General features: G+C 35.4%; 1 protein-coding gene across 1 annotated transcript in view; it reads left to right on the forward strand.

The window, feature by feature from the left end:
- Positions 1–681: 681 nt before the first annotated feature.
- Positions 682–27,305, forward strand: part of rau (RA domain-containing protein rau) — a 212,847-nt gene continuing 186,223 nt past the window's right edge. The window contains exon 1 of the mRNA XM_081744512.1: positions 682–956. The gene's annotated coding sequence lies outside the window, so the exon portion shown is untranslated. The remainder of the gene's footprint in view (positions 957–27,305) is intronic.

Genomic DNA, 27,305 nt, shown 5'->3' on the forward strand with positions numbered 1-27,305 from the left:
GTGCAGTGATCAGTACTTTTCTCTTTCTTTCTTTCTTTCTTTCTTTCTTTAATTCTTTCTTTCTTTCTTTCTTTTTTCTTTCTTTCTTTCTTTCTTTTTTCTTTTTCTTCTTTTTTTGTCTGACTTTATCCGATGTACTTTCAAAACATAATAATTCCATGTAAAGGGTGGAGGATCAGATTACCAGTTAGATTTCCTTGAAATTTAATGGGTGATAAAACCGGATCTGTGAACTCAGGAGATCCGTGATCGGATTTTTTTTTTTCAGCAAATGTTTTAATTTGCTCCTTCTTCCTTACTTCCTATCAAGTTAAGAGAGAGTAAACTGTTGTAAGGTTTGTGAGCTAAGCGCGTATTTGGTATATTGCTTTGCAGATTGACTCTGTATTAAAAAAGTGATAATTACAAGCACCCTAATGCAAAGCAAGTCCCATTTATGGAAGTATATTGTATATTGTCTGCAGTTTTCGCGAGTTTGACCTACAGATGCAGTTCATGGGGATCCCTAACTTCCCCTGCGGCAAGGCAACTGGCATGACGCTCGTGACGTCATAGTCTCAAGCCACCAAAGAGCGCTAGTTTCTTAAACGTCACACACCGTAATAAGGTTCTGATTGGCTCTTCCAACTGCTGACTCGTTATCTCCGTTCTGTGTACGCTCTGGCGAAGCTGACGCTTGGATTTTCGTCTGCTGATGAGTACGACGACAGTGAGTGTCGGGGGAAGGTGGTTTCCGTTTGTGGGTGGATCGCGGTCTTTTACGCACGTGAGGTGCACAGTTCGGTGACTGACGTGTTTCTGCCAGTGATTACTTTTCTTTTCTTGAACCAAAGAAATCAGTGTGTTTAGTTTCGTATACTTTGTTTTCCGATTTCCAAACGAAGAGATAAATATAGTTTTTGTAGATTCTTGTGTGAACTTCGCAAAAGGACCTCGGAAAACCGTGCATCTAACAGGTGAGTAACCAAATAGGATTACTATTTTATTTTTAGATGTCTTTTTTTTTTTTTTTTTTTTTTTTTTTTTTTTTTTTACCAAACTCATAAGAAAATTCGTAACGTAATAATGCATAAATGTTTTGCTGTCATGATGACTTTATGTGATTCTTGTTGCTGATATTATTAGCATGTGTGCTAGTAGTTCAGGTTCGATTCTTGGTATAGGCATAATTATTTCATTGTTGATTCAACTTTGTAGTAAGGTAGTTCGCATGCTACTTGAGAAAATTAGGAAATATAACGAATACCTATTTAGGGAGTCAGAAATAACAAGAGCTTAGAGCTGTTCATCCACTTAACGTGGCCAGGCTGTAACGCCAGGAGTACATTTATTTGTTTTATTGATAACTTTTAGTCTTAATTTAATATTTTGTACACTATGGTCACACTCAAAATCTCGTGTTCGAGTCCCAAATATGTGTTCTCTATGTTTGATGTATGTCGCAAACAGCTTTAGATTAGTTGAGAGTTAAAGAATTCTCTAAAGATGTGCGGATGATTTTTTATTTATTTATTTATAAATAATTGAAAAATACATCGAGCGATTGTTAGATTTAGAGTATGACAAACCGTAAAAATTTTCAAATTTATTGTGTCAGATAAAGTCGCACATAATAAGAAACTGCAAGAAATATTCGATAGAGCAAGGGGAGTGATAATGTACTTGTCTCCTAATCTTCCTAGATTGATTCCAGAATCTGATACACACACCAATATTACCAATAAATTACCGATAAATACCGATTGTTTACCAATAAATTAACCACAGTTCTTTAGGTTCAGATCGAGGGGAGAAAAGTAATGAAAGTAATGACAACTATTTTTTTAAAAAAAATAACAATTAAACGTTTTATAAATTTTAATTACAAGATATGTTTGCTATGTAGTTGTCAAGCTTATGTGCAAATCAGTCGCACGCGTACAATCGTCAGGAAAGATAGATATCCTCTCTTTTCACGTACCTTTGACAGTTAGTCATTCGATATTTTTGATTGCGATTTTCTTCATGTAAAAAAAAAAAAAAAAATGTAATTATCTATACATTACCGGCAACTCTGCTCAAACAGGCAAATTTGTTCCGAGGTTATTAGCAAAAAGATATCTAAAGCGGGGAAGCTCATTTGCTAGGCACCTTTGTTTCCATACAAAATAAATTTTGTTTAGAATACTAACAATATTAAAAGCTTCTGTACAAACAAACTTTTATTTCATGACATTATTCTTCTACACACTTTAAATGTGATATTTCCTTCTTAGCATCCAACACAAATATTCCTAGGCTTTATCTAAAATGAGTCGTAATGAAAAATTAGAATCCGGGACAAAAATAAAGTGTTTGCATATATATGTAAAACAGGGACGCAAATAAGCAACAAAATTTTACTAGCCCAAGAAAAAGGCTACTAGCCCATACCCACAATAGAAATCATTTACTTACCTTTGAAATAAACAATAGTATTATTAAAAACTCGCCCGCACCGATGAACCACTCGCCCTGGGCGAGTGAGTGAGTAGTTATAATTTGCATCCCTGATGTAAAAGAAACACTTAGGTGTGTCGACTGAAATGAAACGATTACAGAAACCAATCCTCCAAGTACGAGATGGTCAGTTAATTTATCACAATTCCATCAATTGGAATGATTCCTTGTAACAGATTTAAGGGTCTTTTCTACCCTAAATCCGCTCCCTTGAATGTCTCCCGAAAGCAGAACTTCATTTCTATTATCAATACATGAATTTAAATGTAAAAATAAATAAATAAAAATAAAAATAATAAAATAAAATAAAGTCATGCTGCAAGCAAGGGCGAGTGTTTGAATATTTCACCCTTCATTATAACCCAAAACAAGAGAAAAAAGAAGACTTAGCTTATATTGTTAGAACAGAAACGAATGAGGTTTACATATCAATAAATCGTGGAAGAATCCCAAATGAAGCTGAAACTCAGCGGGAGAAGAGTGAGACGGGGCATTTGGAAGCGCCCACCCAGCAGGTGACACCTTTTTACCATAATAACTTTGTAGGTGTGGCTCAAATGTTTATAAACATAGGGGTTAAAGAGAAAAGAAAAAATAGATTCTAATTCTTTAATCTTGAATATTTTTTCTTCTTTGTCACGATCACAAACTAATATTAAATGGAGCCTAGCTGAGTACTTAGCGCGTATAAACGTGATGTTTTGTACTCGAATCTTTTTTTTTTTTTTCTATTACACTTCCATCAAATTTCATTACAATTCTGGGATGTATCTGATCGTTCAGTCTGTAAGTTCTTTCGTATTTCATATATCTCTGTAAGGCTCCAACTACTTGCTTATAAATTATTTTAGCTCAGAATAAATTTTCGAATATAGAATGCTTCTTTTTTGTTGGATTGGTGGTGGTGGTGGGGGACTTGGCCTGGTAAATTTATAGTATGAAGCCTGATACATACTAAATTGCTAAATTGTGATTTGATACAATGTTTTCAGCAAACTTTACAGTTCTGTGTCCCTCAGTACCTGTTAACTGATTTGATTACTATACAGAATTGAATTTTTAATCGCAGCAAACAGAAAGTTTTTATTTTATGTAGAAATTCAGTGAGTTTGAACTTCTTTTATCCTTAAGTTCATTTAAGCATTGCAAACCTTTATGTAAAAAGATCATGTATATACTTATACCCACTTGTATACATATGTAAAAAAAATGTTAAATCCGGATTCGATGGAAGTACGTGTGATTAGGGTAAATTGTTATATAATCTCATGCAGCCTTAGATGCTGAAATTGGAAGTTTAGCTCCAAGCTACTAGCTTCCAGCTAAGCATTTATTGCCATAGTGGCATGTTAAATCATCACAAAAGTTTTATATGTGACGGATCAAACTCGTTGTCGCGTTTTCATGTGACAAATAAGAGTATAAATCATTAAGATTTCTACTTTCGTTGTGAATGAAGTAATAATAATAATAATAATAATAATAATAATAATAATAATAATAATAATAATAATAATAATAATAATAATAGGTTCGAGAAGATTGAAGTTCTATAAAACTAACAATTGTAATAAAAACTTTCTTTAGGAGCCGCGGTGGCTCAGTGGTAGAGCGTTTATCTCTGGTGCGTGAGGTCCCTGGTTCGATCCCAGTTCTCACCAAGTGGACTTTGTGGTGGACAAACATCGTGTGCTTGGGTTTTTTCTAGATTCTCCTGTTTCATCCTATTTTCTTCATTCCACTATTTCATTCTTTTCTCGTTATTACCATCTCTTTTAGCCTACACTCCATAACCGTGGTGCGTGAAACTGAAACATTTCATTTAAACAAAAATAAATAATGGTCTTTTTTTTTCAAGTTTGTTATATTTGAATTTCGGGACATAGTGTCCAGACCTTGCATCGAAATATTTTGAGACTGAATGATCTCTTACGCCAATATATAATTAAGCCGACGTATTTCCGTCTTTGGGATTACAATTTGAAAGAAAAATGATACATAGCTATTTATATGCATAAGAATATTAAGGAAAAAAAAGTATCAGCACATATATAGATGCTCTGTTACGGTATATCCTTTCCGTATGTGTTGATGAGCACTTTTGCTGTTGAAAAAGAAGAAACACCCAGCTGCGAGACAAAATATTTTTTTCTTTCTTTTTTGGGTGATTCAGAAACAATGACTTGAAAGAATAAAAATCTCGCAAGACCTGTCAGTTTAGTCTAAATGATTTATTTCTGTGCGTTTGTTTGAGCACTCTCAAGTTCATCGTTCCGTGTACTCAAGAAATATAATGTATTTCCGTGTGAAATATCGAGACATTTCAGTTAGAATTGTTTTTTTTTTTACAACTGATTCATTTCTTAAATATAAATCAAAATAGAAGACTGCAATATCTTTTACTTATATCAAATTGTGACCTCATATTGTAAGTAATACTTAAAAGCTACATAACTGATGATTTTTTTTAATGTTCCATTTTATGTTACTTGGACGCAATTAAATTAAGTTCTTAAATTAATTATTGCATCTCTGGCTTAGATGATGAATTGAACAAGAATGAAGATCGCCTGAAAATCATTGTCTAGTTTACTAAGTCTAGTGGCAGACACGTACGCAGGAATTTATTTCGGGAGGGGTCCAAGGGTCTTTGGGTAGGATTTAAGTTCAATATGAGGATAAATTACATTAAAACTTATAAAATCGTCCTCTAAAATTAGACTAAATTTACAGAAAAGTCAAGATTTCGCTGAGGTTCCGGACCCCCAGGACCCACCCCCTGTGTACGTCCCTGTCTAGTGGTGTATTTTACTTTCTACAGAATTAAGCAGACAAATTATCGTATTTTTTGGCTTCTGCAGAACGACTAGCTAAAATCTGATAAGCATATTTATCTTCAAAGAATATAAAATGCGCATTTTTTTCATGCATTTTTCTTGTTTGATAACACAAATACGGAATGCAATTCCACTATACTTGATAACACCCAGTAATATTCACCAAAGTATTAGAAACTCGTTCAAGTTGATATAGCAAAAATTAACCATAATTTTAAAGTTCTTAAAATGTGAACGCTAAGTTTCGTATGGAAACAGGATCAGGAAAATACTTTTCTTTCTTCTTATTTTTATCACATAACCCGGAGTTAAGATATAGCGAGAGGAGAATTTCCTCCTGTCCCTCGCCGTTAGTCAAGTACTATGGCTAGATCACTTTGGCGCTCGTTTGAGTTAATGAATGGTCAGAACTCAGTACATCAGCTCTTAATGTCATCATTTCTGGCTTCCTAGACTAGAGTTAGTATATCCTAAAGTCAATTAGCTTGTAGCTCCCGGAATACTTTAATGTTTGGTCAATAATACCAAAATGTTAATACCATCATTAACAATAGAACTCTGGACCACTCACTCAAAGTCATATATTGTGACCCATTTGAAAGTGCATAAATATCTTGCCTAAGCTCTATTATTATCCAAACGTGTTTGTTACTTCGATTTTAAGTACTTTGAAGAAAGGAATGCGTAGAAAATTCCGTTGAAGTACATTTTACCTTAAATAAAATAAAATAAATGGTATATATTTTTACACAATTTTGATGTAATAGATGTAATGTACTAGAGAAAAGTATTCTTATTTCTCGAGTGACACTTGAAAATTTGTTGCACGATTTCTCTCACAAACATATATTGATTCAGTTTACTATATTCTTTATGATGTTAGAGCTCATTCGTGGCTAAGCGGTTAGCACACGTACCTTTGGCGTGGGAGACCCGGGTTCGATTCACGGCGGGAGCTCATGTGGTTCGAATTCCACGTTAATCAGTAGGTCCACGTCTCATATAGCCTCGTTGCTGAACAGGATGTTAAACTCAAAAAATCAATCAACCTTTATGATGTTAGAGAACATGTAACTCTAAGCAGCATGCCCTCCCCGCTGATCCAATGGTTAGCGCGTGCGCTTTTAGAGCACCAGGTTACGAATTCGATTCCCGGTGGGAAAGGATAAAAAAATAAATTTGAATGCATTACGGTAGCTCGGATTCCTCCTTAAACTCTAGATCCACGTTTCATATAGCCTCGATTCTGAAAAGAGACTCTAAACCTCATTCAACCAATCAAAACAGCAAAATGAAGTAATTTTACTACCTAATTAGGTACATTACAGCATAATGAGAGAAAACTGGAATTCTTTTAGAGATTCGGTCTTTTGAGTTTCATCCGACCTTACTTTTCGTTCCCACGAAACGAGAACCGAGATGAGAGGCACATTTTTTTAGTTTGGCACGAGCCGAGAATCGAGGTGAAATGAGAAATTTAACGAATCACGTAGTCAACACTAATTCACGCAAGTCTTAGATCTGAAACCTTGTTTCAGAGTTGCATGATTGATACTATAAAAGCTTGTAAATTGATAAAAAGTAATTGTACGAACATAATGAAGTATATTTATCAACGTTTATAGCTTCTTAAATCATTACACAATATACTTCATTAATAAATATGGTTTAAATACGGTTATATTACACACCCTCGAAGACTTCTTGTGACGTGGAAAGATGTTGATAACTTCTAGTTGAAATTAGAAAAGAAATCAGGGCATGGATTTTGTACTGTATATAAATTTACAAAACAAGACGAGATGAGGAAGGTTTTTACCGAGTCGAGAATCGGGACGAGACGAGAAAGCATCTTCTAGAATCGAGACGAGACGAGAAAAACCTCGTTTCTATCTTCTTGTCCCGTGGGCTACACTAGAGTGAAGTATAGGCCCTAACTGTATGAAACACATGAGCGTCAATGAAATTGTTTCTAAGAGGGGGAAAGTTTGGCTGATACCCTATTTTATAGAAGTTACATCTATTATTATTATTATTAATATTAATATTATTATTATTATTAATAATAATAATAATAATGCAGGACTAGTTGAATTCAACGAGTACTCGAATATTGAATTATCTCACAGAAGAAACTGTAAACTGGTAAAAATGTTCAGTACAATGTAATTGATATTCGAATTTTCTGAGACTTTTTTTAAAATTGTTTTTATGTTGTCAATAACTTTGATGTCTTCTCCAAACTTGTCAGTTCCTTTTTAAAGTGTTTTAATAATTTTCCTCAGATAGAGAGAGGGAGAGAGAGAGAATTGTGCTAATTTGAAAATGAATGAATGGAACATGGACTGGAATTATATTTATTTTAAACTAGATCGAATTTTGTGTCACGTGATTACAAATATCATAACAAGACAAATAGAAGCTTAAATAACTTTCTAATTATTATCATTATAATAGTATTATTATTTTCCTCTTCAACGTATTAATCAACACTTTAGTGACAAATAAGCAAACATTGTTACCTGTTCATTAAAAACATTCAATTTACATTTAACATTTGATTACATACGTCTTCCCTAATTTCCATTACAATAACATAATTGCATTATGCACTAAATTATTGCATGTAAAAACGGCTCTATGACTATCACAACTAAAAGAATGAAATGGAAAATAAGAGATTCTATTTTAAAAGGAAAGAAAAGAATCGCACTAGACATATAAATATACTAATATTTATTGATTGTATTAAGTAATAATTAAAAAGAAACATTGACGTGTTTTAATTAACAAAATAATTAATTTATTGTATTTCAATTCCTTACATAATAATAATAAGTACGATTTAGTTCTGTTTGGTTCTTTTGTCTTGCCTTAGTGAATATTTTAATAATAAAATATCAGAAGGCATGATAGATGTACTGATTAATAGTGTTGCCACGAGACGAGACGAGACGAGACTTCAGGCTGTCTCGTCTCGTCTCGTGCAAAGCATGTCTCGTCTCGTGTCTCGTCTCGAAAAAATGTGCTCGTCCCGTCTCGTGTCTCGTCTCGAGAGATTCTGTCCCGTCTCGTCTCGTCTCGTCTCGTTTGTCTCGTTTTGTCTCGTCTTGTCTCGTAAAAATAAAACAGCATACCATGGGAACGAAAGTAAAATGTAGCAGGCTGCACCATGCTAATCAAGATACAACTAACAAGGGAAGAGAGGGAGATTATATATCGAAGTGGAAGATGGTTTATATACCAATCGAAAGCACTAATGACGCCTATTACAAAACTGTAATAAAAATTTTCCGCATGCATATACTGTGCGAGTTATATGAATATACAGGGTGTCCAGAAAATCCATTTCCACCCCTTGAAATCGCAAACGATGAGACAGATGCTAAAACTGGAAAACACGTTTTTGATCATTATAAAAGTACAATGTATCAAAGCAAACATTGTTGTCCCAGGGCCACCCGCAGAGTCCCAGGCGGGATCCAACTCAAAAATTACAAAAGGTAAGGGGGTCAAGTAGTATATCGTTCGAAACTTCTTAGGAAATGAAAGAAGACGAACAAGTCCCAACTCTCTAAAATTACCCTGTGTAAAATGGCGGCCGGTCAAACTGTCAACAAAAACGTCATTGTAGAGTCTATGGCCACCCTCCAAAGAAAGAAAAAAACTGAAACGGTAAGACAGATGTCAAAAAAGAAAAAGATGTGTGTCATCTTTTCAAAAGTACAATGATTGAAAGTAAAAATGTTTGTCCCAGGGTCCTCCACAAGGTTCCAGACGGGGTCCTACTCAAAATTTTCAAATGGTACATATGGTCAAATAAAGCTGTTGAGAAATAAAAGAACACGGAACAAGTCTCGATCCTCTAAAATTACCCTGTGTAAAATGGCGGCCGGTCAAAATGTACATCTTCATTTCGATTTTCTGAGCACGTTCACTTTCCATTTTGCAATCGGCACTTGTTTTCATTCTGAGACATTTGTACGTATTTACTCTTCCTGGTGCAAAGAATTCTTTCGTTTGAATCATTTTATAATTGATAAACCAAATAACGAGCATAAGTACCACTGTTGTGCAGTCATAAACATAAATAAGTAGAGGTAAGAGTCTTTACTTCTGATGGCTCCAACCTCTACTTATTTATGTTCGTGGAAGTACATTATATGTTAACTAGTCAGTTCGATACTCAAAGATGTCAAATGTTGTCGTTTCTTTTCTTTATGTCTTAATTTGCTTTTATTTTATTTTTATTTTTTCTTTATTTAGATATTATTGGGCTCAAAGAGCAGAATCTCACAGTAGGGGCAGTTCCTTTCTTTTCGTTGAGTACAAGAATTAAAGTGAAAATAAACTAAGACCCGGTTACAGAAAGAACAACTAAAATGCAAGATGTTTGCACAGTATTATCGTAGAGCGTCCATACTTGTTCTTTCTGCTTTCATTTAATAACAGCTTTAAACGATGTACTATTTGACCTCCCTTGCCATTTGAACAATTTGAACATGACCCCGCCTGGGACATTGTGGAGGACCCAGAGACAAATATTTTTACTTCCAATCATTGTACTTTTGAAATGATGACACACATGTTTTCCTGTTTTGACATCTGCCTCACCGTTTCAGGATTTTTTTTGGGGGTGGCCATCGACTTTACAATGACGTTTTTGCTGACAGTTTGACCGGCCGCCATTTTGCACAAGGTAATTTTAGAGTATTGAGACTTGTTCCGTCGTCTTTCATTTCTCAAGAAGTTTCGAACGATATGCTACTTGACCCCCTTACCTTTTGTAATTTTTGAGTTGGACCCCGCCCAGTACACTGCGGGTGGCCTTGTGACAAGAATTTTTGCTTTGATACGTTGTACTTTTAAAATGATCAAACACATGTTTTCGAGTTTTGGCATCTGTCTTATCGTTTGCGATTTCAAGGGGAGGTAACGGATTATCTGGACACTCTATATATCCATATAACTCGCATAGTATATGTATTCGGAAAATTTTTATTACAGTTTTGTAATAGGCTTCATTAGTGCTTTCGATTGGTATATAAACCATCTTCCACTTCGATATATAATCTCCCTCTCTTCCCTTGTAAGTTACAAGTATTACCCAGAACACACAAGACAAGAAATGTCACGGTAGCTACACCGTGAAGCCTTCACCTCTGGTGTATGTGGTAGTCGGTTCGATCTCGGTTAGTGCCATGTGAGCTTTGTGGTGGACAAACATTGAATGTGTGTGGGGACCACGGTGGCTCAGTGGTAGAGCGTTCACCTCTGGTGCTTGGGGTCTCGGGTTCGATCCCAGCCCCGCCAAGTGAACTTTGTGGTGGACAAACACCGTGTGCGTGGGTTTTCTCGCGGTTCTCCCGTTTCCTCGCACTTTCTTCATTCCACCATTTCATTCATTACTCATCATCACTGTCTCCTTTAGCCTAACCGGCATAACCGTGGGACGTAAAACTCAAAGATTTCATTTCATGTTTCGAATGTGTGTGTTTTCTCGAAGTTGTCTAGTATCCTACCACTTTCTTCATTCCACTAATTTTCCCATCATCATCCATTCGAGGTGGGCCAAAGTTGCCTAAAGGTCTTAAAAATAAATTCAAATAAGCTCACAAGGCAAGGACAAATAGTTTACAAGATAATATATCTCTGCTGTTAGTTTTCTGAGGCTTCTCGACCCTGGCTTCTTCTTTTTTTTTTTTTCATTCTAAAACATTGAAATTTATTTCACCAGTTTCAATACACGAATATACAGTAAATTGCTCATAGGTACGTCGAAGATGAAGACACTAATGTTAAATAATGTTTACACGACAAGCAAAGTTCGATGTAAAGATGTCATCATCCCCGACACTATCGTATACTATCACCCCACTTGCTTTATAGTGTCTGTATATATATATATATATATATATATATATATATATATATATATATATATATATATATATATATATATATATACAGAGAGAGAGAGAGAGAGAGAGAGAGAAAGAAAGATGGAAAGATATAGATAAATAGAGAGATAGATATGTGTGTACACTTTGATTTCATATATTCCAGCCTTTAGGTTTCACAGTGTTAACCCATAACAATCCAAAAACTACTTTCCATTTTAGCATATATACATTTGTTGCAATTATTATTATTATTTTTTTTTTTTAAAAAAAAAAGCTCGGAACCAAATAATTTTATTGAGTAATGGAAAGTATTTGATTGAAATTTTATATGTTACTGCACACTAAGATCTACTTAAAGTGCCATAGTAATGGGAGCTGAACGACACATCGGACGAAAGAATGCTTGGGGCCAGTCTTCATCTCCATGGTTCAAATCTGTTCCCATAACCGCGGGGTGTGTGCTACTATGTGGTGCTTGCTCCGTTTATGTAACAAACTCATGACAGTACACCCAGATTAGCTAATGGCTTAAAAAAAAAAAAGTTGATTTTTGGGTGACCATTTTGGATTAAAGTTCCTTATATTGTCGGGATCTATTCGCAATCATACAACGTACATCTTCATACCAAGCCGAGCGGTCTGTGGCGATAGACCATCGGCTTGAAGGCCCCGGGTTGAGTCCCGGAAGGGTCATGTGTATGGATTTTAACAACATTTGTTTTTTCGTACTGTGTCAGGGGGGGGGAATCGTACGGGATAAAAGGATTTCAGTCTGAAAAAAATGGAGAGAATATCCTCCCCAGGATACTTTCATGGGAGTAAGGAATTAGTAAAAATGTAGGATATACATTTTATAGCAGGTTTAAAAATATGGTTTGGGTATCCTATTTCTTTTCTGTTAATTATATTCTTCAATGTTCGAATTTTGATCATTCTCATGATATTTTCTGCTTTCAACGGAGTTCCATAAATATTATACCAAATGTTCTTTACACTTATCAAGTTCGAGAGGTTTAGTGCGCCTGTAAGAAACAATTTCTGAAGATAATTCAGGTCCTAATGAATATTATTCACTAGGAAAGGGAAGTATTCCCCTCCTCTCGAAGCAGAGGGCAATTTCGCACTCTGGTCAGATCAAACATTTCCGCGTAACAAAACGAAGGTCCCCCTGTAAAACTTCTTTACCTAAAGTGTTATTATTAGTATCATAAATTTGCTGAAAGCAAACAATTTGAAGGGTTCGTCGATAACATCTTTGCTTCTTTTGTCGTCCGCCCGCCTTCCAAACGAAGAGGTGAATTTTACAACATGACTGCTGTATAATAAGCGAGCGATTCGTAAAATGGTAAAAGTGTGTTTTATGTGTGTGTATGTGTGTGTGTGTGAGAGAGAGAGAGAGAGGGAGGGAGGGAGAGAGAGAGAGAGAGAGAGAGAGAGAGAGAGAGAGAGAAGACAAAATTTTAGTTGCGAGATGACATACTTCAATTGCCGTTTTCGGTTCATATAGCAAAAAGAATACCGCCACCAGAGAATAAAGACAAGTGTAGACCTTACCCAGTTTTCAAATTGAATAGATGGTGGTGGTAGTTCGGTTTCTTGACCTTGTAAAAATCTTCCCTGTCTTTGATTTTGTTTGTCATCATTTCAGCCAGAAATAAAAGAAAATGAGAATTCCTCAGTTTACAGCAAGGGGAATTGGGGACAAGACATTAAGGATGATATTCCTGGAAGCTCATGTATCACGATTGTTTCATTCAATAGACAAAGGACATGTTTTCTCACAAAGGGGATTTTCCTTTTGCAATCTATATGACCATTGGCAATTTCAATCTTGGTCATTCCCGCCAGCGTTTTCATTTTCGAGACACGAGACGAGACGAGACATTTCACGAGACGTCCCGTCTCGTCTCGTGTCTCGTCTCGCTTTCGAGACGGGACAAGTAGTCTGTCTTGTCTCGTGTCTCGTCTAAGAGGGTTCTGTCCCGTCTCGTGTCTCGTCTCGTTTACGAGACGAGACGAGACGAGACACGAGAAATGTCTCGTCTCGTGGCAACACTACTGATTAACCACATGCAATAAAGTTACAATGCACTTTTTTTCTTTCTTTCTTGTAACATTCTTGTTGTTAGTTATTTTCGTACTCTGTTGCTGAGCAGCGAAGGTATTGGAAATTTTGTGATGTTGGAGGTGTTCAATTTTTTTCTTTTTTTATTTTTTTATTTTTTTAAACACAGCAATAGTCTGTGATAGCTTATAAATGTGATGAGCACATTGCTGTGACGTCAAAATCCTCAGAGCGTGTCGCATTCTCCCAGAAGATTATGATACATGCGAATACTTCTCAAAAGGTGAACGTTAGAAACTAAACAGGATGGAAAAAAAGTAACCAAAGAGAAGAAGTTGAAATGACAAGTTTCTGTTCATGAGTACATGCAGTTCATGAGAGGTCTCCGCTAGAAAAATCTAGCGGAACGCTAGATTGTTCTATTTTTAATTGTTTTAAACAAAATCACGAATCGTAATATACGTATATACCTAGCCAAAAAAAAAAAAAAAAAAAAAAAAAAAAATGGGCGCACGGGCATACCACTTCTTGTGAAATCAACTAAGTCAAGCAATGCTGATGTCCAGCTAATGTCGTGGGGATGATTGGGGAGCTACTTGAAAGAAAGAAGTAGCCTCGTGAATTCCTGTCTAGGAACCCAGTGTTACTAATGGCGAGGAGAGCCAATGTGCTTGCCCACACATCACTGCATGAATGCTACAAGCTGGCTTTGTAGGTCCTGTCCTCCTAGTGGCTGTTGAGTTTAGTTTTAATATATCTACCTACCTTTAGTTTTCTTCTATCTCTACTGATGTCTTTCTGAAACTCAGATCCAAATATACAACCTACTTGAATTATGCGCGCCTACAAGGACCCTACAGTTCCACTCTGATGTTCAAATTTATATTGAGTAAAATAGCACTTAGGGCAGGTACTGCCAGATGTTCAAACTCGTGAGCCAGCTCTTGGGATCAATTAACCTCAAGCTTAATAATTTAACACGAGCGCATTTGAGCACGCGCTGTTAAGTCGATAGCGACTGAATCAGAGAGAGCACAAGCCCCAAGCTTTTGAAGATGGCGAATCTAAACTCTAGCGAGTGCGAATCTGAGCTAGCGTGAATTTTGATGGAGATTAGTTAGCGTGAACTCTGAGTCCGGGCCCTCGTGAGCTCCGATTACAGTATGGGCATCATAGTGATATCAACTTGAATGTGTTTTTCAATGGTCAAAATAACACACAAACTTCCTTAACTTCACCCTTGATCAAATCTTTTAAAGGAGGTCTGGATCCGGTGGACCCCCTGTGGGTATGCCCCTATTATTATTACTATTATTATTATTATTATTATTATTATTATTATTATTATTATTATTATTATTATTATTATTATTATTATTATTATTATTATTATTATTATTATTATTATTATTATATCTCTATAATTGCATTCATGTTGTCTTAAGAGGGTTGAGAACAAACAGTTTAACAAGAATATGAAGAGAGAAGGTGTGGATTAAATCGAAGTTTTTAAATTTTATGCGCAAACAATAGCACAACCAAGTTCGGCTGAAACGCATATAGCATAAACATTCAGTTTTAATACTATCTCTTTCAGCGCATTGCTTCTGTTCTGTATAGCTTTCCACGCAACATACGCGTAATATAATGCTTGCTTAGTTTAAGCACTAATAAACATTTAATACTTAACTGTACACTTCTCTTTGACCTGTTTCTTTATAATAATTATGCATTGTAGCCTGATTAAATTACACATTAATTAGCTTGTTACTTTTACCTGTTTTGTGTTCTTTCATTGTAAAGGCGTGCTGATTTGTTGTTTTTTGCTTCTAAATTTTTAACGAGACTTTCCCACCTTGCCATACCATGGTTTGAAATACCTTGCAGAACATATACGAAGGAATTGTGCGAAATATAAAAAAGAAGGAAAGAAACGAGACTAAAGGAAATAGTCTAATGCGTAAAGGTAATAATTAAACAAGAAAATTATACCTTAATTAAAGATCAAGAGAAAAGATAGGTAAATGATGTTTTCGTGTGTGTGTATTTCTAACCAAAAAGAGAAAGAAAAACGAATTAAGAAAGTAAAATCCGAACGAGGTCCGTATAGTAAAGAAAAAAGAATAATAAGTTGTCATCTTGTGCACGTCCTTTCCATACAAAACTAACCATGATACTAAAATCCACTTACAAATGGTTCCCTTCCCAATGCCCAGCGAGTTCCTATTACACTTGGCATTACCAATTCGCAAACTTGCTAAAATAGTCGAACAAAGGCAAAAATATCTGTACACCCCAAGATATGCTTACCCTAGTATTTACGAAGTATAGTTTACCTCAGTTAGATTTCAGAAAGGTTTCAATGTTAGTTTCGCAAATATTAAACCTCAAGGAAATACAAATACATCTCGGGAATGTTACTGATTTCGTGTGCGATATATATGACACTTCTATACAAGTAACACAAAATATACCACACTTGATGGAACAATGTACTACATATTTTTATAATACTAAATGAACTTGCACTTTATACACAGAGTATATTCTAAGTGGTGGCGGATTAGAGTTTAGCGTCTCTTTCAGGAACGAAACTACATGGGACGTGGACGTAACGTGGGATCCAAATCACGTGAGTTTCCATCGAGAGTCGAAGCCGAGTGTCCCGCGCTAAAGAGATATACGCTGAGCATATATCGACGAGGGAGCTTTGCGCATCATTCCAATACTATCATGAATCTCCTTATAGATATTGGGTTGAATTTGTGGCATACCTCGAGAATGATGTCAATTTTATTTTATTTTATTTTATTTATTTATTTATTTTTCTGATAAATCCATATCTAACTACGCCTTGTTGCAGCTCTACAGGCCTCTGAAGTTGCCAGCATATAATAATTTTGCCGTTTAGATTACAGCAAAGCGCCTGCAATGTTCACAAACCCGCTATACGTATCTCTTTTAGTGGTTGCCTAATATAGGATATCAACCTTAGCAACGGGCTCAAAACGATCCCTGAAACGTTGAATAGAAAAATAACGGTACTTTAACAAATAAAAAATAAAAGTTCAATGAGAACTGATAAATCTACACAAAACAGTACTTTTCTAAAGATGGTGAGGGAATAAAAACAGAATTTGAGGAAGAAAGGAATAATAATCGTCACTGCAATGGCGAAGATAGGAATCAATTGCGAGTTTCTTATGCTGCCGAATCAGTTACAGTACTTGAGCTATACTAGAGACCAAGCCTACTTTTTAAATCTTGAGAAGTAAATTGACCGGAGCAGCGTATGTTATGTCTCTATTTAGGAGTGCTTGTGGTGTACAAGGGATGCTAAATTAGATAATGGGAGTCGTGAATTCATGAATCTAAAATAACATTTCCTCTTTGTGTTCCCCCTAACTAAATAATTGGAAAGCTTGTATGTAAATGTTTTAAATTAGCGTATGTCAATAACACCAGAATAGCATAGGGCAGGGAACAAAGGGATGTTCTAGTGGATTTAAACTAGCGTGGTGCCTGCTTGTCTCGAATGTCGTTGTATTGTCGTGAGAAAAAAAGTGTCTATTGAGAAAACGCTTGGCAGTGCTAGAATATTCACTGTTCACAAGTCATGGCTGTATTTCTGGAAGCTCGCGTGTTCAAACTCCGCTCTGCTACATAGGTCTCGTAGTGGGAAGCTTATTGTAGCGTCATATGTGATTTGAGGTTATTTCTGTTCTCTTCAACTTATCATTGCGTCAGTAGGTTTTATCGTTGTCTCCTTGGCCTACTAAATACATTACTTTATAACGAAGAGCAACTTACTGATGGTATAGTACTTATTTCTGGACAAAGAACTTTTGGGTGGATCCCAGGCTCTTTTTTTTTTTTTTTTTTTTTTTTTTTTTTTTGTGATGGACAGTATCGTATCTGTGGGTTTTCTCGATGTACTTCCATTTCCTCACAATTTCTCCTTACACGTTCCTTCCATCATTGATTTCTCACATATAGAGGAAGATTACCAAAGAGCACGCACTTAATATTCATTTTCAAATAGCTCCGAAAGTAATGAAGCAAAAATTTTATAAATTATACATAATTTTAATTGAAGTTTAGGCTACATTGTAAGAAATAGAAAAATTTACTACTAGATGTAGAAATGGAGATATACATTAAAAAGTTGAAAAACTCAAATGCGTACTCTTAAGGACCAGTGTCCCAAAGAGTGCGTTTTGCGGTATCTAAGAGGGCGCACTCAACACCTAACATACTTGAAACCTAAACCCCTTCGTAAATTTTACTTTACCCTAAGGTTTGCTTCCAATTGTTCGTATACAGGCGATTCTAAACTATTTTGCTTTTGTTGCTTCCAACAATTTCTTCATTACACGTCCATGTGGTTTTAAAGAATTTATTATGAACGTACACGAAATTTAAAACATTAAAGAAAATCTTCGTTTAGTTTCACCCATAAATTATGATTTTTATGAGTAAAATTAATGATGATTTTTTAAATTCTTAGTTCGTGGTTTCATTACATTATTCCACCAACTGGAAAAAAATCCTGAACAACACCTTTAGTGTATGTTTCTTTTAATTCTTAGTTCGTGGTTTCATTACAATCGTAATCGAAGCCATATTTCACTCAGCATCTTCCTCCAGAACACTTCCAGAATCTTTATTTTGATCATTTCCTCACTTCTTAGGACGACGACATCATACCATGAAAGGCAATGGCAAACTTCCATGGACCAAAGGCCTACCTTCGGGCAGAACACCACATCATCATTGTAATTTAAGAAATTTTGTGAATTTAAAATACTTCTTATATATGATTTACAGTTGGTGCTTGAATCGAAGACAAACAATTACAAATAATTCTACAATCCATTCAAACATCATATTATACTCCGAGAGTAACTGATGAGAATAACCACAGTCTGTAATATGAATGCCGCTACCCACACACACTATCAAAGAAATTCTTCCAAAGAGTACGTGCGCGTTCTTTGGTAACTCACGAACGCGCACTCTTTGGGAAACAGCAGTCAACTGGAGTAAAATTCATCCATGTGGCTGCACATGCAAGACCCCTGAAACAAAGCCATGGTAAACAATTCTATCTGCATTCATGTTTCCTACCATGCAGCAAGGGTACTGTAGTTAGCTGCTATATCAGAATAATTTCTTAACTAAGAGTATTAAAATATTACATCAAGAATTCAAAAAAGTTATTTTTAGCTGTATTTTCTGTTTGCAGCGATCCGTTAACATACCTTTTCTTCGTATCATCTCTCACACAAAGACGCATCAAACAGCGTAGCAATAACAATTCTGTGTGTTACCACTTCAGCGTAATTGGCACTGCGCTCTCTTAGGGCGTGCGTACTCTTTGGTAACCCTCCTCTATTATATAGTATGTCTTCTTCAGTCTTCAGGACATAGAGGTATGTTAAATACTTAATTTAATTTCATTTTATATGGCGAAAGGGTATAATCGCCAAATAATACTCGTATATAAATATCTATATAGCAAAGCAAGTTGCGGATAAAGAAGATGGCGAGACATTTCTTCATAGTTAATCTATACTTAAGGTTTATATACAGAAATAGTTCAAATACTTTCGTCATGAGGTGACAATTACAGAGAAACAGTGCAATTTAATAATATTTCACATCAAACTTGTTCGTATATGGAAATTAAGGGACCATTGGTTTAATGATTTCCTTTATGACGTAGTAGAGTCCTCTGAGACATTAGGATGACGATCATGAGGTGAAACTCATCTTGAGTAGGAGTCTCTCTGAAGACATGGGTCTGTCTTCGATGCTACCGTTTTTAACTATCTTCACTTGTTCTGTGTTCTTACTCCTGTTGACTCTTAATAAGTGATCCAAAGTGTCAGAAGAGAAAGTAAGAGATAGAAAGAAAAACGTGGTAATGGAGCTTTTACCTCCTCTCGTGCGAGGGATCTCTAAGTCGACCTCAGACCATGTGAGTTTGTGATGGACAACATCTTGTCTGTGGTGTTTCTCGGGATTTTCCCGTTTTTTCCTTACATTCTTTTCTACCAATTATCAAAGAATCATCCGTCTATTTTCGTCTAAATTAAGGATTTCGTTTTTATAGCGAAATGAAATACCTTGATATTTTAATTGTAATCAAGGTTTCTTAGTTTCACAATACTCTCTCCATTCATCTGTAGAATTTGTCCTCGAATTTTTAAAAATTTGCCTTATAAAGAAGCTGTCAAAACTTTTAAGTAAGATTAGGCCTAATAATATGGAGTGTTATGTATATCATTAGAAGAAAAGAGATATTAAAAGGGATGTGCATGCATTCAACATTCATGATTTCTGAACACAGCTTTCACGTCTCTTTTCAGTAAAGAGTGACCCCCCGTAGCGTAGTTGCTAACGTTCTCGCCTTCGGTGCGAGCGGCCCCAGATTTGATTCCCGGTGGGGGCAAAATAGTGTAAAACGCTTTTTCAGGCCAGCCACCCTGAATGAGGTTTTCCTGGGTTTTCCTCATTAATACCAGGCAAATGCCGAGGTGGTACCTAACTTATAGGTCCCAGGCCACTTCCTTCGTTCCCCAATCCTTTCTTCCTTCCCTCTCTCCGGATAGTGTGATCGCCGAGGGACGTCATCCCTCAGAACGTGACGGGCTAAATGGAATGGCCTTAGATGCCGAAAGCCCAGAAATCTAAATCCTAAATCCCTGATCTTTTCAGTAAAGAGACTATACAAGACATGAGCCTACGTGGCTCTTAACATGCGATATAAACATAAATATTTAAGAAGTTAGAAAAAGAATAAAACAGAGAAGAGCAGATAAAAGGAATAGGCTCCGTAATTAGTAAAAGCTAAGCCTAATTTATGTGCTCTATCGCAATATGATGACCCGATATCTTTAATGTCAGGACCTATACAACAACTTTTGAAACTAAAATATACTGCTTCCATTTATTTTTCCTCTTGTTATCCATCACATCTCAAAGAAATAAAAACGGAAAATAAAAACATAGTATTCTATACAAGATAAAAATTATCATACTGGTCAACAAAGGTCAGTGAGTGTTGACGCCATGTTTGCAAACATTTTTGGAACAGAGGCTTTTTTTTTATCTCTATAAACTCCTCTTATCTTTTGCTTATTTGGACGCGTGAGTATGATACTGTTGAATAAGCCACGTATTGTTTTATTCGTATGTCTAGAATTTACTATTTCTGTCGCCTCTGCTAGTCGAAATACTGTTATCTCGATACCGAATGTTAACGGTCTATTTCGACGATATTTAACTGATAAAATAGGGGAAATCCTGGATATTGTGTCTTAAATATCACTTTGTTTTTATCAGAACGTCTCTCTGCACATTTTTTCACGTAGCTAGTCAATAAGGAATCTGTGAAAATAACTTCAATTATATATGCATGCCTGCTCTAGGTAAAAGTGCGTTGCCCCTTCATTCACAACAGGTGAGTATGGTTATGGACGGTGTGGATGTCAGGCTTCACGCTTTCATTACCCTGGTAACGGAGGTGGTGGTAAAGTTAATACTACACTCCGGCGCCTTTGCTTAATAGATTCTACAGATATCCATTTTCATAAAGACTGAGTAAACCTCTGAATTCTCGAATTTGGACAAGAGTGAAACGAGAGTATAAATTAGGTCCATACTGGGATGCGAAACCAGTTCATCCGGCTAGAGTATATACGTTTTACTGATTACGCTACTTCAGTTCTACATACTCTCATATCCTATGACAAGCTAAGAGTGAATTTATGCTGCGAGGGTAAGAAAGATAGTGATGATGATAATGAATTAAATGGTGGAATGAGGAAAATGGGAGAAAACTGGAGCTCCAAGAAAACCTTCACACTCAGTGCTTGTCCACTATAAAACCTTCTTGGCGGGAGCTGAGAACGAACCATGGACCCAAGCAAGAGAGGTGTACTCTCCATCACTAAGTCACCGCGGCCTCCTTTTTTTTTCATTATGGAATACCAAACTTTTTTTTATCTGTATTCGGTTCTATTGTTAAAAAAAATTGAGTTAAATTTTAGATCGGAAGAGGTATCAGTGACTAGTAAAGGTGAAAATGGACCCTAAGGTATGATTTTTTTTTAAAATTGTGTAAGGTAATATTTCGCAAGGGCAATCTTTATGTAATGTATTGTACTATTGCTGGTGAAAGATGCAATGGAACTTAGTAAGACGTTTCTACGGCTTAAAAACTATCGGCTGAACTTTCAGCACGTTATATATTAGTTAAACGCTCTTCTTATATCATAAAGCAACGAGTGTAAAGGCAGTATTTGATTGTTAAACTGTTAATTTATTGGATTGTTTTTTTAATATCCCTTTCAGCACTGAGGAATCATGAGACGTGGAATCCAAAACGTAAACTCCCACCGGAAATCGAACCCGGGACTTCCTCGCCAAAGGCGATTGCGCTAACCATATAACCATAATATGCTTGTAGTCTACGATGGAACTGGTTGTTAAACGCATGATAACTGCCATTAATTAGGCAAATTACTAACAATCATGGGTACGCATATATGATCTAATATCTTTTGTGAGGTGTGCATTAACAAAAGTCAGAGATGTTTACATAGCTATTTGATGATGAAATCAGAGCACTTCGTATCGGAGATCGGCCTCAAATGCTTCGATTTGAAATTGAAACACTAGCGATGAGAATGAATCATTATTAGTTAATTTGTATTTAAAATAATATTATTATTGTTGTTAATAATAAAGTAAATCAAAACAACCCATTTATATCACTAAAAATCAAAATATCTCGAAACATAAAAATAAATATGGAAAGCATTCTGGCTCTGTATTTTCGCTACAGTCCACGTTCTTGTGTTAAGTGCACTTTCGTAATCTATTATATTTATTCAGTAACAGTGAGTTTCTATGAGAACAGAACAGAATGCGGAAGCAGTCACACTATGTATTATTATTATTATTATTATTATTATTATTATTATTATTATTATTATTATTATTATTATTATTATTATTATTATTATTATTATTATTATTACCATGCTATGGTTATCTTAAGATCTGCCGACAGCACGAATGTAATTTTGTTAGGAACATATTCATTCTGTTCTGTATAAAAGGCGTAAAATACAAACCGTGATGTCACATTCTTTTTTAACTGAAGAATTTGCTATAATATCATAGTAGCGGAAGTTGCGACGCATAGGAATCTTCAACTTCCAATTAACGCTACGTTTTGCACGCAGAGCATATAAACAGAGGGAAAGAAACAATTGCAAACCTTGCGTTGACTCAAGTCACTTCCCACCATCATTATAACCACCAGTTCAAGTACAAAGTACTAAAATACTATTAAAGTTGTAAAGGATGAGTAATGAACAACGAATCTACACAATTAACAAAACTTCCGTTCTGTTTTCTTTTTTTGAGGAATCATGCAAACAATTATTGCTGCTCTCAGATGAATGAAGATGTTTCGTTTCGATATACAAGTAAGTTTTCCGTGCTTGTATAGGTATGTTTATCACAGATCTCATACGAGGGTAAAATGCATAGTATATGTATTTATAAGGTTGAATACCTACAGAAGAGTCTTCATATAAACTCTGTTTCTTGGAGTTCCGGGTTCAGTTTATGATACAGAACAGCCACATAAAACTAAACTGCCTGCTGTATCTAATATCATGAATGATTCAAAAATATGGAGATAACTAATGTCGAGTCCTTGTTTTCCAATATTCCTTCCGATATACGAGGTGAATGTATCCCTTCCCTCTGAGCTAGTGGCTAGCGTGCACGTCTTTGTTGCACATGGTTCTAGATTCGATTACCGGTGGGAAAACTTTGAAATTCGGTTTGGGTTCCATCTTTAAACAAAACTGTAGTTCTACGTCTCATATAGCCTCAGTGCTGAACAGGGACGCTAAGCTCCAAACAACCAATTAATGGGGGGAGTAACGATGCCATCTCGAATAGAAACTGTGCTCAACTTTCTTTGGATCCTTTTCTTCGACAATCTTCTAGATATCAACCAAGTAAGGCTTATCCTAGACAAGTTCAAACATTTAAATCTTGAAATAAAAGTTTACGTAAATGTAGAAATAATCAAAAGGGTTGTATCCTCTATACATATTCGGCAGTGGAAGCTGTAAATTTACAGGACATTTAAGAACAAACTCGTAGTGGTTGTTGTTGAGAAACAAATAAGTCATTTATTTATTTAATGTATCCAGCACACAGTAGTTTACGAACAGCTAATGCTTTATGACCAGCTTCGCAGTATCTTTTAAATGTCAGCAAAGCCATGTCAGTAACTTTCGATCAGGGGTTTCATTTAGGGGGTCGTGGGGGCGAATTGCGCCCTGATTTTGATATATGTTAATGAATAGTATATTAACATATTAACACAAAGCTTGTAACTCTACTTATATTGGTTTTTATATAGCCTCGCTGCTGAACGGGACGTTAAACTCAAAATCAACTCAACTCTACTCATATTGGAGAATCTTCTCCTTCTCGAATTATGTGTGAACGTTAGTACTTCTGTATTTCGGCTGCATATGCTAAATAGAACTAAGACGAAAAATTTAAATTTGCTGATTATAACTGAAAATTTCTAAATCGAAATTTAAGATGCTAATTTTTTCCGATTACTTGTAATTAGGCTTATAACTCAAAATAATATTATGACACACCTATAAATGAATAGTTTATCTTGGAAAACGGTAGAAAACGGAGTATATTGCTGGGAACTTAATGCGAATTAATTTGTGAAACTTCGTTTAAACAAGAACAGGAAGTACGACAGAATTTTATATGGTGATCAAAAGTAGTTTCTACTTATATCAAAACCAAAACAACCATTATTTTTCTGTATCTAAGGAAAATTGAACGTTACTTTTCCTAATCAAGAGAAAATTGTGGAAAAACAATACAGATTATTATGTGGCCCAAGTTGAAGCAATCATTTCTCTTGCTTTGAAACTTTTACGCATTCAGTGTTGTTCAGATTCATAAAAGGAATTTCGCGATTTCTGGTTTGCGGTAACACGTGCTTGATTATTACCAGAAACAAAGTTCATTTGAAAGAGAACGAAAAAGGGGAAAACTATTTTCAGGCGTTAACGTAAATGAGTACTACTAAATTGTGTTCAAGTGTGAAACCACTTACAAAAAAAGTGTTCATAATGTTTGTGGTCCTTGTTTACCCATATTACGTGTCCTTGCAAAGATTGATATTTTATGCTTGACTTACATAAGAGAATGTTTGGAGATTCTCTGTAATTCAAGAATTTTAAGTAGGGGAAAAATTAGGCAAATATTGCACTGTATTTTTAATCTGACTATACAAAAAGGTTATTGAGTGAGTGTAATGAATTATGGTAAATGATAAGCTAATTTATATATCAACTTTTAGCTTTTTGTATGTATTATACATTTTTCTGTATTGCCATTCTTCAGAGTTGACGTAATGATACTTGCTGCTAGTTGAAGGAAAAGGCGTTTACTTAAAAATTCATGTTTTCTAAATGTAAATAGCGGAAACACGACCAACCATGTTTATCGGAAGGGAGGGGCGTTTCCATTCTTTTTTTTTTTTCAGCTAATTCAACTGGAAATGAATGGTCTTTCTCGCTTCAAAGAGTGCAAGTTCGCTTCTTATTGATGTAAAACCCTTGATAAATCTCCATATGCATGTAAACTTATATGTGTATAAATTACGAGTGCGATCAACAAACATTCAACATGCATGAATTGAAATTTCCGTTTGTTTCTAATTATCACGTAATATCATTATCTTTCCTTAAGCAAATAATATTTTTGGTATTACATGTTTACTTTCCAAATGATAAGTATTTATTTATTTTCTATCGGATGTTTATAATGGACAGATTACTCCATAATACAATTAATAAGCGTATAGTATTTCGAAACTTTCAGTGTTCACAATAGAGATTAATGTTAATTATGTGTATACAGATATACCATAAAACAATTATTGTACGGCATTTTGCTTCCTTTGTTAATCGATAAATAACTATTCTCTTCACACACAGTAGAATTAGATAAGCCAGAAGAATGTAGCTGGTCCCTGAAACTCGAATTAAGTTTCTTCCAGATTTGGAAATTATGCACGTTGATTAAGTATGGCAAGGCAGTGCAGCAGAGGTCGCTCTAAAAACTTGATAAAAGCATAGCGTGTAGGAGTGTAACTAAGCCATAATGCACGCTTTGCACGGTACATGTTCCATGTTATTATTAATTATTTACGGATGTTAACAAAAATCCACGTTACCAGAAACGTCGTGAATGAGAGAAGTTGTAGCGTTAAAGATTCACAACGATCTGTGTGGTAAAATCAACATTACGGTGTATACACTTGGGAAACAAAACCTCTGTCATGTTTCCTCAATATTATTGAAAGGTATTCAGAATAGTGTCATAAGTCTATCGGTTGAAATTATTATTAGTTAAAACTTATTAACTGATTAAGCATAAGGGGCCGCGGCGACTCAGTGGTAGAGCGTTCACCTCTGGTGCTTGGGGGTCCCTGGTTCGATCCCAGCTGGCACCAAGAAAACTTTGTGATGGATAAACGCCGTGTGCGTGGGTTTCCTCGGAGTTTTCCCGTTTTCTCCCACTTTCTTCATTCTATCATTTCATTCATTTCTCATCATCACCGTTTCCTTTAGCCTAGCCGGCATAACTGTGAGACGTAAAATTCAAAGATTGCATTTTTGATTAAGTATAAGTAAAGGTCCTGAGTTCCAGTTTGGGCAACAAAGAGGTCCTGCTTTCGGATTCAGTGCCAATAACCCTTCAAGGTTTTCATATCAGATGAATACTAATATTATGATTTACAGTGGCCTTAATATTTTGAAGCAGCTTATGGCAGTTCATGATGAAGTTGATTCTTTACGATGCAAGCAAATAATTTGCAATTTAATTAGCAACATTAGTGAACAGTTCCTGACATGAATCATGACCACTGTGCATTGTAAATAACAACTGACAAAGATTGCATTATTATGTCAGAATGTTTTTCATGCCAGTTTGAACACTTCCATTGTAAACCTACTCACTCAAAAGCTTTTTTTTATTATTATTATTTCATCAATGTAAGTAAACAAGCTTTATTTAGATTGAAATATTTCTTCTGACTATGCAAGTCTTTGCTTTCCTTGTTTTTTAAACATTTCATTGTTATTATTGTCTCTCATTCAGTAAGTACGAAGTAACGTGCCTGATAAAATAGACTCATTGACTTTTTTTCCCTAGCCTTTCTTTTCATGTTTTTCCCATGAGGCAACATTCGTCAAACACACGTGGCTGATATTGTCTCTCACCCTCCTTAAGAACTGAATAGAACATTGTTCCACTTCTTGTTGAATTATAAGAAATCGAAATGGGGGACTTTTATTATAAAATAAAGTAGGTAGTGCCACATAAAAGGTTTATGTGTAGATGCGATGTGAACGTGCAATTAAATTACGCGAGGAAGCCATCTTGGTATCACCAAAGCAAAAGCAGTAAAGATTACTGTAGAGAGGGATCTATGTTTCTGTTTCCATTTAAGTAAGTATTTTCAATTTCATTGGCTTATTTTCTGGTATAAACAGAGAGTATGATAATACAGTTGTATATTTTATTACCAGGAAGCTACATTTTGGGAAAGTAAATTGGGATAGATACAAGAATTTCGGGCGTAAGACGTATTAAAAAAAATCAAGAAACTACTTTGGGGCTTCATGTAGTCCAAAATATTAAGTAGTGATGTCTCCTTCCGATCGTATTATCCAAGAAGCAATTTGGTGTGTGTTTGTGTAGCTTAACATCCATTTTTAGCATAGAAAACGTGGGCCACAGTTTCATATAGGATTTCAACTTATATATTCTCACCAGAAACCGAATACTGGCCTTCGGCCAGCCCCGAGAGAGCCCACCAAGCAGTGGCGTATTTATGGGGGAGGCTTCTGGGCTTAAGCCCTCCGAAATCTTACTTATTATAGTAAA

The sequence above is a fragment of the Thermobia domestica genome, chromosome 2 (assembly GCF_964235325.1).
Source record: "Thermobia domestica chromosome 2, izTheDome1.hap1.1, whole genome shotgun sequence".
Lineage (NCBI taxonomy): Eukaryota > Metazoa > Arthropoda > Insecta > Zygentoma > Lepismatidae > Thermobia > Thermobia domestica.